The 5,200-nt window shown below is 39.0% G+C and overlaps 1 pseudogene; it reads left to right on the top strand.

Annotated features, from left to right (window-relative positions):
• Positions 1-4,559: 4,559 nt before the first annotated feature.
• LOC123831282 lies at positions 4,560-4,999 on the top strand (annotated as a pseudogene).
• The last annotated feature ends 201 nt before the right edge of the window (positions 5,000-5,200 follow it).

Below are 5,200 nucleotides of genomic sequence, written 5' to 3'. Positions count from 1 at the left end.
TTCATTACAATTGTATCAACAATGAATTCTGTACTAAATGCTTGCCTTGGTAAGTACTTTGACCATCATTTATCTCTCTTTCATTCAACCCCTCACAGCTTTTACCCTTCAGCTCTATAGCTGTCGATACTTTGACTGCTTATCTGTGTGTTCCTCTCCCATTTGTTTCTGTAGGTTCACTGCAGTTTTGCCTCCTTATACCAGCCCCACAGTATATTATGAGAATAATGCCATGCCTACAAATAAGAGGAACATGGGAAAAAGTATATAGACTTTACAGTATCTCATGGTGGTCAGTATCTCATTTTTGTCTTAGAATTAATTGGTAGTTGGCATTGGAGAACTGAGACATTTATACCTTTCATTTTCTAGATGTTAGAGACTGCTATAAGAAGAGAAGCTAAGATTTTTAAAAATAAAACCTTAAATCTAAAACAGATTCCTAATGAATTTTACCTAGAAATTAGAGACCTTATACATCAGGTTCTCTATTTTATTTTAAAGTATATTTTATTGATTATGCTATTATAGTTGTCCCATTCTTTCTTCTACCATTTATCCTCCTCCACCTAGCACCTTGCCTCTTACCAGCATTCCCTACCTCACTTAGTTCATGTCCATGGGTCGTACATATAAGTTCTTTGGATTCTACATTTTCTATACTATTCCTAACCTCCCCCTATTTTGTATCTACCAATTATGCTTCAAATCCCTGTACCTTTCCCCCCATTCTCTCCCCTCTCCTCCTGGCTGATAACCCTCTATGTGATCACCATTTCTGTGATTCTGTTCCTGTTCTAGTTGTTTGCTTAGTTTTTGTTTTTGTTTTTGTTTTAGGTTCAAGTATTGATAGTTCTGAGTTTGTTGTCATTTTACTGTTAATATTTTTATCATCTTCTTTCCCTTAGATAAGTCCCTTTGACATTTCATATAATAAGGGCTGGGTGATAATGAACTCCTTGAACTTGACCTTATCTGGGAAGCGTTTTATTTGCCTTCTCATTCTAAATGATAGCTCTTCTGGAGAGCAGAATCTTGTATGTAGGTCCTTGCCTTTCATGACTTTGAATACTTCTTTCCAGCTCCTTCTTGCCTATAAGGATTCTTTTGAGAAATCAGCTGCTAGTCTTATGGGAACTCCTTTGTAGGTAAATTTCTCCATTTCTCTTGCTGCTTTTAAGATTCTCTCCTTATCTTTAATCTTGGATAATTTAATTTTGACATGTCTTGGTCTGCTTCTCCTTGGATCTAACTTCTTTGATATTCTCTGAGCTTCCTGGGTTTCCTGGAAGTCTATTTCCTTCATCATATTGGGAAAGTTTTCCTTCATTATTTTTTCAATTAAGTTTTCAATTTCTTGCTCTTCCTCTTCTCATTCTGAGATTTAGATATTGGAACTTTTAAAGTTGTCCTGAAGGTTCCTAAGCCACTCCTCATTTTTCTAGTTTTCTTCATTCTGTTCCTGTTGAATGTTTATTTCTTTCTTCTGTTCCAAATCATTTATGAGTCCCAGTTTCCTTCCCTTCAGTGTTGATTCCCCGTATATTTTTCTTTATTTCACTTTGCGTAGCCTTCACTTCTTCCTCTATTTTGTGTCCATACTCAATCATTTCTGTGAGCATCCTAATTACCAGTATTTTTGAACTCTGCATGAGATAGGTTGGTTATCTCCTTGTTGCTTAGCTCCTTTTATGGAGTTTTGACCTGTTCTTTCATATGAGCCATATTTCTTTGTCTCAGCGAATGTGTTAGATTGTAAGGGGTGGAGCCTTGGGTGGGGTAACCCATTTCACTGCATTGTGGTGCTGTATATGGGGGAGGGGTCAGAGAGGGAACAATGCAACTTGCTCAGTTCTTGTCCAGCTTTCAGTCACTTCCCCCACTACCCACAAGCAAATTGGTACCTTCTGGTGCTGATTCCCATGTGAATGGGTTTTTGTACATTCTAGGATACCATGGGTCTCTCCAATGAACTCTGCTGTGAGGCCGGGAGTTTCTCCTGCCCCTGCAAACCCCACAGGTATTTATAGCCAGAGGTTTTGAGGCTCTAGTTTCCCGCACTGGATCCCTGGGTTGCATAGTCTGTCTTGTTTCCCATTTCTTCCTCTTGGTTTATCCACACTTGGATGCTGGAATGCCCAGTCTGCTGCCTTGCTGCATGTCCTCTCCAATGGGCTTCCCATCTCCATCCCTCCTACCTGTCTGGATAAATGTTTCTTCTTTAACTCCTTCAATGTTGGACTCCCATACAGTTCAATTTTCTGGCAATTCTGGTTGTTCTTTGTTTTAAAATTTTTTGTTGTCTTTCTTTTGGTGGTGCAAGGAAGCAAAGCATATCTGCCTATTCCTCCATCTTGGCTGGAAGTCTGGGTCCTTATTTTAAACATTTAGAAAGTGAGTTCCAGGGGAGGTGATGGTGCAAGTTCTAAGGGTTGTCTTGTGCCTATGAATACTAGGATTAGAACCTGAGATAACTTTCTTCTCTTTCATATCCCAATTTTTCTGTGAAGATCTCAATTTTAAGAATAAAAACTGATGGTTTTTTCTAAAATCAGATTTGCAGATAATTAGAAATGCTGTGGTTATTGTATAGAATTTTCCCCTAAACATCCAAATTTTTTTTAAGTACTGGGAAATTATCTTAGGGGAACTGAATTTAAAAGGTTTCCTCTCTGCTTCTTTCTCTGAATTCACACTCTTTTAGTTCAGGCATCACCATCATCTCCTGATGACAGTGCCTGATATACTATCATAACCTAGCCTTTCTTGTCCCATGTCTTTATCCTGTACATTTCTATCATGGCTCTCCCTGTCTTGCCATTCCGTCCCCTTTCCATCTTTGTATCTCTGATTTTAACATAATTTGGGGGTTTTTCAGTGCCCTAGATTTGGCATGGAACCCCTCACCCTCCCCAAGCCCCAGTAGGAACACCCCTAGTTCTCTCAGCTGCAGGAGCTATTCCGAGGCACTAAGCAAAAGGAGTTACCACTCTCCAGCTCCTCATTCTCAAAACTCTCCTGGCTATTCATATGAACATTTCTTATCTTCTTCCTCTAGTAGTTTTTTATCATCAGAGAGTGTTTATGGATGCTGACCTTTTGATGTTGGCACATGGGTCCTTAATAACTGCAGATGTGCATGGTCAAGGCAACACTTTGAACCTCCCAGGAGCTAGTGTCCTCAGAGTCTGCTGCAACATTGTTCATCTGCTACTCATGCCTGATTTTCAGATATGTTTCCCTTTTGGCATCTCCAAAGATAAGTGTCTATTCTGACATTTCAACCACTCATTCCAGAGATGTTCTGGTGGCCTTGGAGTGGCGTGGAAGGAGGAGAGTCATCCTCCTGGCTGGACATGTGGACAGACCCAACTCTGGGGCAGTGTGTGAGTCAGACTGGACCTCTCAGACCTCTGCTCAGTGCAGCCAGTGGCTCTGGGCCCACAGGGTCCACATGGAAACTTCTGCTGCCATCAGGGTTCCTCAGGCACCTTGCTGACAGTTCAGGCCCTCCACAGACCCACCTATCTTTTAACACCAGAAATCTGATCATTTCACCTTGATACTTTAAAGCTTGTACTAATTCTACCATTCCCCAGGTAAGCTAATCAGCATGGTATTTAAGATCTGAATAATATAGTCTGCCTTTGACCTATTCTCTAGGTTAACTTCATCAACCATCACTACCAGCAACCTGGCTTCCCTTGCACCCCCAGGCATCCTGGTCCTCTAGGAAAACAACTGAATTCCTGATTATCTGTCATTGGAACTGGAGTCCTGTGACTGTCAAGCAGCTAGGTATTCCAGTAAGCTGCCAAATTAAAGACAGTCTCTGCACATTTTCTAAGCAGCCAAAATTAGGGACATAAAATAAGAGTCTGTGCATGTGCTTTTCCTTTCACAGGATGGATTTCATTCTCTCATCTTAAAAAGTAGATATTATCTTCATTATTTAGGGATGGATAAATGGGATTCTTAGTAAAATTTAAAGGTTTGAGAAGTTTGAGTATTAACCTACCTTAGAAACTAGTTACTGCATTATAATTTTTTAAAACTCTTCTCAATACCAAGTTACTTCAGTTTTTAATACTACTCATTCTCTGTTGTGTTTTTATTAATTCTTTTCACTTAGCCCTACTACATTATTCTAAAAACAATTCTAACTACCAGTCAACTTAATCAAATTTCTTTATCTAAAAGGGAGAGCTTGTATCTAGTTCACAATGCCCACCATTTATTCCAAAGTCAAGATTTTTTGTCTTTTTCTCTTCTGATTAATCTGATGCTTATTTTAGTACAAAGTAGTCAGTTCACATGTGAGTTTCTTTTTCTAGTCCTTTGTTTATCACTAATCATGACAGAAGCTTCTGAAGAAAGAGAGTTTATCTTCATGGTAATAATTTCTCACAAAAATCAAATTTCTAGCCTAAGTTTGGACATATAACTCAGATTATCAGCCAATAATTCATTAGGTTCCCTTTTTCCTAGGAAATATAAAAGTGGAAACTGTATGGTGCCTCCTCCCTCTTGCAGTCATTGCTGAAGCTTTAGTGGCCAAAATGAACTTCAATCCCTTCGTGACTTCTGACTAAAAGAATCATAAAAGTATTTCAATACACCTTCCCACATTTTCAAAAAAAAATTGTGTCTTCTCATGGTTCCAATGAGCTGAGATACAAGTACAATGTTCAATCCATGGCCATCTGAAAGGATGATGAATGAAGTTCAGGTTGTATGAGGATGCTACAAAGGGCAATAAATTGGCATAGTAGCCCAGGTTTACAGGAAGAAACATGTCATCTACACTGAATGAGTACAGCAGGAGGAAGCTAATGAGACAACTGTCCATGTGGGCATTCTTCCCAGCAAGGTGGTCATCACCAGACTGAAGCTAGACCAAGACCGCAAAAAAATTCTGGAATGTAAAGCCAGATCATGCCAAGTAGGAAAGGAAAAGGGCAACTACAAGAAAGAAACAACTGGGAAGATACAGGAATAAAGTTATCTTATGTACATCTTTCATTAAAAACTCTTAAGATGAAAAAAAAAGAAACTGCATGGTGCCTGCCTTTCCAGGCTTTATAATTTAATAGTAGCAATAATATATATACAAATGACCATGAAGCAAGGCAGTATTTGAAAAGTACTAATGAGAGAATGAATAAATGAATGGGTGAGCGAATGTGCAAATGAGTAGATT

This window comes from Phyllostomus hastatus, unplaced genomic scaffold, assembly GCF_019186645.2.
Source record: "Phyllostomus hastatus isolate PE091 unplaced genomic scaffold, TTU_PhHast_1.1 phas_scaffold_1674, whole genome shotgun sequence".
NCBI lineage: Eukaryota > Metazoa > Chordata > Mammalia > Chiroptera > Phyllostomidae > Phyllostomus > Phyllostomus hastatus.
The sequence above is the reverse complement of the archived record's forward strand: the minus strand, read 5'-3'. Positions and strand labels throughout refer to the sequence as shown.